The sequence below is a fragment of the Amphiprion ocellaris genome, chromosome 11 (assembly GCF_022539595.1).
Source record: "Amphiprion ocellaris isolate individual 3 ecotype Okinawa chromosome 11, ASM2253959v1, whole genome shotgun sequence".
In the NCBI taxonomy this organism is placed as follows: domain Eukaryota; kingdom Metazoa; phylum Chordata; class Actinopteri; family Pomacentridae; genus Amphiprion; species Amphiprion ocellaris.
The window spans coordinates 7,630,783-7,642,941 of NC_072776.1; the positions used below are offsets into that span (position 1 = coordinate 7,630,783).

A 12,159-nucleotide genomic window follows, 5' to 3' on the forward strand; every position below is an offset into this window, starting at 1 on the left:
CCACAAGCACATGCAAAAAAAAGAGAGAAAGAGAATTATACGACAAATAAAAATAGAGAACATTCGCTGAAAAGATTTCAAGGTTAGGAGACACTAGTGCTTAATATGTGGAAATTCAGAGCCTTTTCATTGAGTGTATTAAATGTCTATCATTTGCTGTCTCCCTCGTTAGATTTACAAGAGCACATGTGCAAATGTGCTGTTTGTATGCATTGTGCACTGTTTACTATTCAATCAAATGCAGAAAGGGTGGGAGTAGTGACAGAAGGCCATGGTCTGTGGACATATTAGAACAGGCTAAACTGCTGCAATCCATCCATTTGCTCATTTCTTTCCAAACACAACTTGCTTTACAAAAATGGCTGCTGTTTGTTCATTCCACTAGGAGACAAGGACATAAATGTTGCTCTACCCAGAGTAATTCTATTTAGAAAACCCAGCGCATATCCACTACATCTGCCTGACTTTGTATATATGGGAGCGATTAAGTATAAACATGGATGTATGTTTACCGAGCTGGATCACTAAACTTGGGGATCCTGGAAATGTAGGGATGTTTACTATTTCGCATCTGTAAAACAATCACACAAAAGCCTCCTGCTTCTTTTTACTTAGTTTAGTTTAGTTTCTCCATCTGGAGACACTGACTTTTGTACCCTGGCTCAGTGAGCGGTTTGAGAATGCCTTGTTTTTCATGAGCTCTGGATAACAGAATCCTGTCATCTACTGAGAGCTGACTATAAGTACGACTCAGTTTCTCCTCAGGGAAAACACATTAATTTGGATTTTGATTTGCATTTGTTTTGGTGCTGGTATTGACACAATTCCAGACCTAGATGTCTCATCTCAGCAGGCAGCTCTGATGAGCTCATCTGCATAAGTTGAAATACTCTTTGAGAGGGAGATTGCGTGGGTCACAGCAACTCATCCCATTGAAATACAGACAGAAACATCACATCATTTTATCTGTATCAGTCCCAGGGTTTCAGAACACGGGGGATGAAGACAGGTGAGCAGAATGTCAAGTAGAAAAGGGTTGAACCATTTGCTGCGACACTTACTCCTCCAACTTTTTAACACTATATCACTTAAGGATGTAAAACAGGTTAAACTTCTACTTCTGCCATAATTATGCAGCATTTGCTTTGAAGCAAACCTTTTCTTAATTAACACTTTGCTACAGTACAGCTGCTTGACAAAAAAGTGTTATGTTGTTGAGGGGAGCTGAATGCAGATTAAGGACTAGCATGCAGTGTTGGATGAATATGAGTTGTCTCTCAGAATGATTACAGTCACAGTGAAAGGGAATTACAGACAATGAAACTGATCTGTGTAATACCTCCATTCTTCTACATTTTACATACACAAATGATCTATTGAGATGAAAATGGAATGAGCACTGTACCATTCAGTTGTGAAAAATTGACATGCTCACCCTGAGTACTTAAGCTTTTAATTCAATAATTCAATAACACAGCCGATTAAGAGCTTGTCTTCCACCTCCACTAAATTCTATGGGAGATGGTTCCACTTGGCTGAGAACTGTTGGTGGGGAAACAACAGTAAACAATATTGAGAGTGTAGTTTTCATTTTAACAGAGTGATGTCACTGAACACAGCATGCGTGTCTTAAGGGCGAATTATAAAATAACGCTTTTAGCTTTATTTGCATGTTTGTTTAAAAGGCAGAAAGCATACTTGCATTTAAATAGCTAAAACTCTACAGCATTAGGGTGGGGAAACTTGACACCTCTGTATTTGTTGTTAATTCAAGAATCGCTTTGGATAATGCAAAGCGAGTAATTCAGTGTTTCATTAATGTATCATATTGAGTGCAAGAATTTAAAGTGTACTAGAAGCACTTGATATGAATCTTTTTTTTCTGACAGAAAATGAAAATGCCTTGACATGACATGATCCAAAAATGACACTAATAAGTTTTCTGAATAGCAATTTTCTGTCATTTTCATTTGGGGAAATCTGGATTAAAAGAGTAAATTTGAGAAACTGCTTTTCTTGCCACGAGTAAGATTAGAAGCCAAATACAGCCTTCACATGTCTGCGTGGCGAACACACTAGTCGGCCAGAACATTAAAACCGCTGACGGCTAAAGTGATTAACATTGATCATCTTGTTATAATGGAATGTTCTGCTGGGAAATCTTGAGTCTTGGCATTCATGTGGATATACTCTGACACATATACCTCCCACTTAAACATCGTTGCACAAGCACATCCCTCATGGCAATACCACAGTACTGGGGTGAGGCTCAAGAATGCATCAAGGCCTGGACCTGACCCCCAGACTCCCCAGATCCCAATTTGATCAAGCATTAGCAGGATGTGTTGGAACAATCCGCAAAAACTCCGCCCAGCAACCTACAAATAAACCCATGTTGGGGTGCCAGACACCGCATGATTCCTCCAGAGACCCCGTGTACATACCCCGATGGGTAAAAGCTGTTTTCAAGGCAGAAGGAGGTCCTTAACAATATTACGGAGGCGGTTTTAATGTTGTGGCCAATCACTCTATGACTCCATAGCCAGCAACTGGTTACCTCAGCTTAGCACAATGACTGTAAACAGAGAGAAACAGTAAGCTTGGTTCTCTCTAAGGTAACAAAATCTGCCTATCACTACTTCTAAAGCTCACTAATTCACACATTATATCTCGTTTGGGTAGAACCAGGTTAGCTGTTCTCTGTGTTTTTCATCTTTATAGCTAACCTGCCTGTTGGCTTTAGGTTCATTATTAGTGTGAGGACAAAAGATCAGGATGTCAATCTTCTCATCGTGAACACAGCAAGCATATAAAAACATAAACTGGCAAATTATGCTTTTAATATTAGGGAACTTGGTTTTCAGCTTTACATTGTCGGCCAAAAAACAATCGTTGCAGTACTGGAGTTACAGGTTTATCACTGCATTGTTTTATCAGAAAATTTTTCAAAGCAGATTGTAAACTTGAGAATATTACCCACATTTTACCCAAGCAAGATTTACTGAACCTTTTTTAGGTTACTATAATAATTCCAGAGAAATACTGAGCAATATGTTATTCAGTGACACTGAAATATAGCCTATGTAGTTTTCTTTTTCTTCCTCATGCATTGGTGGAACCTTCGAAAAGCTTTGTGTTATTCTGAGAGAAAATAGAGCTGTTTCACTGACTAAACTACGAGTACTCTGGCCAACGAAGATGACTGTGAAACCTTCCTGAAAACACACTGAGATGACTGTTAAACAAATTGATTAATGTGTTGCTAAATTTCTACCAAACACAATGACATGGAAATAAATGTACATGCCAACTTTCACTATTCAGTAATGATTTCCTTAATTTGGATTCAAAGTAGCGCCATAATGATATGCATGTGTTGAAGCAAAGCACTTTTCAGAATTTATTTTCCCTTTGTAATGGTAGACAGACTTGACAGGGCAGTCTAAGAGGCTTTCGAAAAATACTGTCCTTTAAATATTGTTTGGCTCTCATTCTCAAAAAGATGCATGCCACTGTTGACTGCATTTAGTTTTCATTAAGACCCACAGGAATTAACATTCGTTTTATTGACCTCCCATCTGACAGAAAATTCCTGACTAAACAACCATTTCATTTTAAGTGCTTGTTAAAAAAGGTGTTACTGAGGGCATTCTCCTCCGGGAGGAGTTCAAAACACACGCCAATCTGTCAATCATGAATAATGCTTAACGCCAAGAGAATATATAGCATGAGGAAGTGATCCGGCAGGACTTCATACAGGTTTCACTACGTGTTACTGGGTCATGACACACTTTCCTCACTTTGAATTGGGCAAAAATAGTCCTCTACATGCCTTTTTAGTGACAAAGTGGGCCAATATCTGCATAAAGTGGAAAAGCTAATGCGCTCTGTCATATGCTCAAGAGTCCCGAGTCTAAAAAGCTTCACCCTTTAAGTGCTATGTTTGCCATCATAAATAAGGTGGAAAAGAGAGAAAGGAGGCACTAGACAGAGCCAGACCGAGTATAGAAACATGCCCAGCCTTTTAGAATCGATATACAGTTTATTGAATCAATACACAGTTTGGTGTAGCACAAAACCTGTCTGACAAAAGTGGTAGATGGTGAATACGATGGCCGATTGACATGCAGACGTAAGTGTAGCATCCTTGGGCTTTTCAGACACAGCAGGCCTCCTCACTGTTCAGCTGTTTGACATTGTTAATGGTAAAGATAAGGACACCACAAAGCTTCTTTAGAGCACCCTGAATGTTAAGCTTCACAGTTTGTATAGCCTTTATAGCCGCTAAAGAGGAGGAACTCTCATTAGCATTTACTGTAACTTAGCTGTGCAGTTAATGATGAAGCCACCTTGGCTGAAGGTGGTTTTGCTTTGAATTAGCTGGGATTATTAAAGTTTGAATGCATTAGCACATTAACTATATAAGTATTTTGATCACTACTTCCTATAGAAAACCATTGTTATGATTGCATTTTAATTCATTGCCCTCTTTGTTTGCAGTAAGTGATCTACAATGTACAATGCACCTTTATTCATTTTGTGTTCTAAGCCTACTGTCGTTGTTACTGCAGAATGTCTCTTTTGTGCATCCAAAATTATTGAGACAGACCCACAAGACCACAAAATAAGCAGTCAGGGATGGTGTGAAAAGGATAATGCAAAGCCACACTTAGAAGTTCACTATTTTGCTGCAGTTGCACCAGCATTAAAGCCCTTGTACACCCATGGTTCACCCACACAGGTGTTTTCACTATGTTTTGGCTGATTAAACCTCGCCGGAGGACTGCGTGGGTGTGTACAGACGAGTACTCGACTGACATCTCCCTCACTCTCCTGTTAGTTTTATTGCACCTGTAGGGTCAGTCAATTTACACCTTTATGATTATTAGTACAGAGAGTTTGGGGACCTCGTGTAATTCCTGGCCAAGCTCTGCCCAACAGAGATATAGCAGAACAAGTGAAAATGTCTGTGCAGACTGTTAGACTGCAAAATTAGAGCCTCACTGAGCCATATTTATGTATATATATATTCCTAACTATATACCTATATATTTGGTATATAGGTATATATACATGTACACACTGCAACCACTCAACTGAATTGTATGTATATAAATATATAATAAAATTACAGATCTGTCGGTACTTATATGGGTAAATGAATAAAATTAATAATTTAGCATTTTAATTACAATTTTGTTCTTACTTTTTTTTGCTTTGTTTGAATTAGCATTAGAACTCAAATTATTCCAGACTAACTGTTTCCTCCATCGTCGTTTACATTCCGCCTTTCTGCTCCAGTGCTGTGTTTGCAGTAATTGGATTTTTTTTGGACTTGCTTATTGTCAGTTAAACATGCTACATACGGATTTTTTTCAATCTACAGAAGCGCTACAGTTTTTGGTGCATTATAATGCTGAAAGAACAATGTGTATATCAGTACCCAGGAAAGAGAAAGCCTTATCATGACATTATACAGCTCTGCCAGTAAATCATTAAACATGTCTCACTGTGAGGAAATTTTTTAGGTTTCTGGGTCATCTGTTGCTTACCAATCAGTTACTGATCTAACAGCAATATAGGCTTTTAAGGCTCACTGGTTGAAGCCACTGGTAGAGCACATTTTTGTACACTCATTAGCCATACTCTGGTACAGACTGTGGACTGGAAATGAAAGTGGATGAACCCTCAGTGATAAGACCAATAGGTGTGCTGAAGAGCAGCTTTGAAGCTCAGTGTGGTGGCTCCAGCCACTGCCATCTACACAGTGTCTAACTCCTTGTAACTTCTGACTAATCCAAAAATGAGCAAGGAGTTGAGTAAGACTGGAGCCAAAGTGGGCCATGCAAACATCTCTAGGACAATGGCTGTCATAATACAGTCAATGTCCGAGAGACAACACTCGTTCATGGGTTCAGCTGTTCTCATGCGACACCAATACGACTGATGAGAAGCGCTGTTATGATAAGTAAGAATATATTCATCCATCTATCATGGTATTTTACCCAGAAATAGATCAGTCCGCTGGCACAAAACTATGGAAGGCAGCTGCCAGCAAACCCCCTTGTCACTCAAAGCAGCTACACCATTGATTATGCATAATTTTAAGCCTTAATATAAATGAAATAGGTGAGTTATAAAAATACAAAAAAATACATTCGTGCAATTGTGATGCATAGGAAAATGAACTAAAAATGAAAACATGTTTATTTCAGCTGTGAAGTTGTTCATTTTTAATATGTAGATTAATGGAGATTGACTTTCTTTTTCAGCCAGCCTGAAGCGAACATTGGAGGAACTGCAATTTCTGGCACCTCTGCATTGGCTTCAGTTTTCAGCCTGAGAGGTTGATGCTTGTTGCAGATAGGTGGCAAATTAAAGGAAAACCAGCATAAAGTGTCCCAATAAGGTGTTGGACCAAGACGTGCTGCTAGAACAGCTCTGATACACTTTGACATTGATTATACTAGTCCCTGGAGCTCTAGTGCAGGGTACTGGCCGTTCCCTCTAAGTGAACCCAAACCATACCAGCAAAATGCCCCTCACAGCATCACAGAGCCACCAGATCCCTGCACCGTAGGGGTCACGCATCCAGGCCAGTATTGTTTTCTTGGTGCACATGCACTCACCCACTCGCCGAGAATACAGTGAAGAATGACTCACCTGACCTTTTCTACATCTCTTGACTAGAGTCTGTGGTTTTTGCACCACTGGGCTCTCAAATGTGCATTATCTTTGTAATGAGGAGTTTATGCACTGCAACAATACAATAATAATATCCCTCTCTGTGTATTTGTCAACAGACTTGCTGACAGGATGGTTTTCCTTACATATGGGACTAAATGACAAGCATCACTGTCGTTACATATACATATTGATCACAACTTCTCACTCTATTTATTTATCCGCAACTGAAGCTCCTGCCTTCCACACCCTAACAATCATTTAGACCCTTTCTCCTTCTCATCTCGATAATCATTATCAACTGAGCCTGCTCAGTGTTTTTACACATGCCACAGAGCATGATTGGATGTTAATTGCTTCATTTTACTATGCAGTGCAACTTAATGGAAGCATCTACATTTGTTGTCTTTCTACACTCATTTATTTGTGTTCTTTTTTCCTTAATTACCCGTTTATGGGTTCAGTTGTTTTCATGCGACACCAATACTGACTGATGAGAAGCGCCGTTATGATAAGTAAGAATATATTCATCCATCTATCATGGTATTTTACCCAGAGATAGATCAGTCTGCTGGCACAAAACTATGGAAGGCAGCTGCCAGCAAGCCCCCTCTCCTCTTTGAATGAGTAAAAGTAGGTTAACCATAACACTGCACAAGTTGGGTAAATATCACAGCAAGCCAAGTCTCTTAACCTCATAATGAGAGCATTTGTCTATATGAACTGTTACAGGCCACTTATCATAGCTCCATACTCTGACCCAAAAGCCAGGTTACATAGTTAAGAATAAGATTCTCTATGCTAATACATGTAGCCACTGATGCAGCTCATACAGCGGTTTATCAGCAAGAGATAAACACATGGTAGGCGTCAGTGCTATTACAGAAGATCAGGTTATTGTGGTATCCGTCATTATGTGTAATCTATTTAGTCATGACACACACTACGCACTTGAAATTGTGTACACGCATTTATGAATGTTGTCATTCTTTTCATTTTCACACTCAGCTGTTTGATGATGGAGTCTTGCAAAAGGCATTCATCAACTACAATCCAACTCTGAGACCAAAAGGCCCGACATCGACGTCCTGTGATGCCGTTGTCATTCTACAAGCCCAGCACATTTATAGATGTGTAATGGATTCATCATAAAGGTAAAGTGTGGCCCAGAACATTCTCCGATGTGTTAAGAAGCAATGCCAAATTTAATAATTTTGGCAGCTGTAGAAATGTATGTAAATACTGTGACCTCACGCCAGGATAAAAATATGATTTGTTTAAAGAAGTGCATGACAAGGTGCCATGGCACTTGAGTGGATTAGCACAACCCCCTGGGAAATCATCCATTTTCAGCTCTTGCATGGGTTTGAATCTAATTGCGTGCAATGCTATTATATCTCTCTTCTCAATCCTGTTCATGATCACTATACCTTCTTCAAACCAAAATGATGAAGACGGATGAGTTTTCTGTGAAAGCTTCCATGCCCTTGGAAGCAATGGAAAATAAAAACCTTTTCATCAGAGGTTCTTCCTATTTCTGTCTTTTACGGTTCTGACCCTCGAATGCATGAATAGTTTTTCAAAAACTATTGCCTACCTCGGGTCGCCGACTTTCACTATATATTAAAATCATATTTTCTTGTAACCTTTTCGGGGCACAATAAGCATAACAAAGACAATGACAAAGACAGTGCTTTTGCCAATTGTGGAATTATTACAGTTATTCAGACGTCAGAAAAATGTGCTTCAAAATTCATTCATATTTCTCAGTGTAGACAAATATAACTAACATTCATGGTCTTACACATAGCTTTCTCATACAGTGACGCCTACCAAACCAATTCAGTCAGCATAAAACCACTCTTTATAGAGTCAGAGTCAAGGCAGCTGAGGTAACTAAAGGGGATTCTGTCGTCGGTCTTAACTTCTCATGTCAACTGACTTCTGCACCATTCAGAGCTCATATTGTCTGATATGATTTTCCTTTTTAAAACGCTGCTTTTAAATGATGCGATTCGTGACTGCTAGGAAAAGTACATCTTCATTGGAAGAAATGTTGTCATCAAAACCCTTATAAGATGCTGGTATGAACTAAACTTGTAACCATACAGCATGTTAAGGTGATAATGAATTATACAGATATACTCTGGTATTATTATGTCCAGGCTTAGGCATAGTAACTGCGAGACAGCAATACTATCACAAGGACAAACAAGAAGTTACAATAACGACATCTGCGATTATTATTTGGGGAAAAAAATGGATATCTGAAAAAAATGTAATGAAACCGCTGTTGTTTTTTTTTTTATTTTGGACAATATGATACTAAAACAAGACTCACAATTTGAAGAATACCAGATAATTTAGTGCATGAATTGCACAGTTCAGGGCTGAAACTCTACTGACTGTTTAATGTATGCAGATAATCGAAACATGTACTAATAGATGCATTGCAGAATATTAGAGAAGCTGAGAACAAAAAAAAGAAAGAAAAAAGAAGAATGTAAGGGTCAATTTGCAAAGATTCAGTGACCTCTGTGTTCATTTCACAATGATGATAATAGTCCATAATTAAAGTCAGAAACCTCCGTGCTTGCATGGCGCTACATCTATGCTGATTAGAGGTTAGGAAGGTCTCGATGTTGACCTGAATCTTAAATTTGTGTCAGTATGAGCACTTTATGAAAGCAGTAAAGCACTCAAACAACTAGTTGACAGACAGCCATGTCAAATGCTAAGGCATCAATCATTTGGAACATCTTTGAACAGCATCCCCACTCTGCAGGGCATCACTTTGTCATTTCAGGCAATAACTGGAAGTAAATTTGAATAAGTAAATGTTTGGATCAGTGGGAGCACTAGGATCAAAACTGTTTGTGTTGGAGTCAAAACACTGTTTGCAATATTGACCCCAGAGGCGTCACTACAGTGAGATCCAGCTCCACAACACTTCTGCTTCTTGTTCATCTGGTCGATCTCGTCCTAGAATCTGGATACGACACATTCTTCAATTAAATTTCACAAATAGTCCTTTTGTGTAATAATTACCTACGACTTATCGAAATTAAATCATTTTAGAGGTGTTTACTGTTTACCTAAAGCCCGGACAAAGCCGAAAACAGAGGCAGCTCGATAAGATTAGTTGGATGTTCAGTTCAAACCTGCATGCTTTAACGGGCACAGACTAGACTCCACATTAGAATGTGACGCAATGCCTGCTGTCCAATCCACTCTCATTTTAATCCTCATTGTGGTCGGTCTGCAACAAGGACACTGCATCCAATACAGACAAAAAAAGGAAACAGACCTAGAACTGAAATAACTCAAAATGTTTTAACCTTGGTAATTAGACAATATTCTCTTCAAGGTCACTTATTATTCTGATAAGAAAAAGGAAGAAAAAAAAGCTTTAATGAAACCCATCTATCAAAGCTTCCCTGCGAAAAGTATGAGGCTCTTCAAACCCCAAACGCTTATCACCAAATCCTGGGCAGGATTTCATGCAATTTGTGAAGGCAAATGTGTTCTTTTCACTGGTCCCTTCACTGAAAACTCTACATGTGTGGATGAAAATGGCAGTCAAAGTGGAGTTTCATTCTAGCTTAGATGAGGTGAGGGAGCATTTACATTCCCTTGATTCCTTATTTTTTCTCCCTTTAGTGAAGGATATGAAACATAACCATCCAGTATGACGTTTAAATCCCACAATCCAGCAGCTCTATGAACCATCCTACCGGTCTAAACTAACAAATCATGTCACCGATTAAAACCAAATCGAATGAAATTAATATACAATTAATTTAATGTATAATTTATCCAAATTAGATTAAATTTGAAGGCCTGTCAGAGAGGTGGAAATTACAACCATGGCAGAAGCAGCAAACCTGCTTCCAGGTTATTTGATTGGTCGACATGCTGCTGGAGAGCTCCACTGGATATGCACCAAAGGTACAATAAATGAGAAACTGAACACACTTTGAGCTGCCTTGAACAAATTGAATGTTTATGAGGAGTTTCCTTTGGGGATTTAGTTCTTGCACCAGAGGGAGGAGTGATTGCGTGGGCTCTCGTCATCTTTTTTTTCTCCAATCCATTTTAAAGACTCTTCAGTCATATGTGATCCTTTCCTTCCGTCATCTTGAGAAAGGAGATTAGAGTTGGATCTGAATGCTCTAAAGCACTATGTTTTTTTTCTTCCTTTTTTCATAAACAGTTCTCTTTGACCTTGGTGGAAACACGTCATGAGGTCAAGAGGATGTGCAGCAGAGAAATTGAAAGGTGGCGAGAGAGAAAATAGCCATGTTAAAATAATTCATCTAAAAGAAAACTTAGCATATAATGAAGTGAAAGAGGTTGGGAGAGACGTGAATAGAGAGTCATCTCCGAGTGAGGAAATGGGGACAGCAATATCTCCTTCCTTTCAGTACAGTGCTGATTTTTTAGGCTAAAGGAAATAAAAGGAAGCCCCATGAAGAACCGTATATGAGAGCCTCACTATTGACTTCAGCACAGCATCTGACAACCACTTTAAGAACTTTATCTTAAGGCAGTTTTGCATAGAGCGCACAAGTCTCCCCCCTTTTCTGAGCTAGCCTTTGTTCTACTGGTCTCAGCTCCATAATACATTTTCTCATACAGAGTTTCTTTTATAGCCTTCTGAAAAGCTGTAATATGAGGTGGCTTTTTTTTTTTTCATTCCGTCCAATGCTCGGAGCTAAATTTAGTCTTGTACTTCCTGCTAAGATTTGATCACCTCATCCTTTTAACACTAAAATAAAACTGTAATTATTTTGTCAGCATTCAGCAACTACTCCGCCCATCGATAGCATGCTGATCCTTGAAACTTGTGGCTGTCATCGCCTTCCTGAGGCAAAGAAAATTGAGAGGAAACACAGCACAGTGCAGAGGCTAATTGCCCATTTTAGTGGTAGAAACCTAACGTAATAACATTACAGCTTCTCGCAAACTATGCAAGTTTTATGGTGAATTTTAAGCAAGGAAACTGCTCTCAAAATTCAGATGAGATACAAAAAAAATATACAGAAATTAGTTCATTGGATATGAATGTGTCTTTTTGTGATTACGTGTCTTTGTTAGCTTGTCATTCTATTCACACAGAATGGCACAAACACAACAAGCAGACCAAAAAAAAAAAGGAAGCAAAATAATCCACAAAATATTCCACATTCAGTTCACTCTCTCATCCACCCACGCCACCTGCTTATCACTCTTGCAGCTTCAAAACTTGCGAAGTATTTTGATTTCATGATTTTTTTTCTGCCTGTAATTCAGACACAACATACATTTATGGTACATTTCTCATAAATATTCTTTGCCGTGCGATGAAGTAGCCCACACTTCATGCTGGATGTTTGCATTTCCCTCCCCGTGTGGAGACGAAGAACAACAAGGAAACAAAGCAGAATAAATTATCTGTTGTTTGAGACAACTTCTAGCCGAATTCCACTTTATTTA

General features: G+C 38.9%; 1 protein-coding gene across 1 annotated transcript in view; it reads right to left on the reverse strand.

The window, feature by feature from the left end:
* Positions 1-12,159, reverse strand: part of LOC111569969 (leukocyte cell-derived chemotaxin 1-like) — a 116,941-nt gene that overhangs the window by 69,251 nt on the left and 35,531 nt on the right. The gene's annotated exons all lie outside the window — the stretch shown is intronic.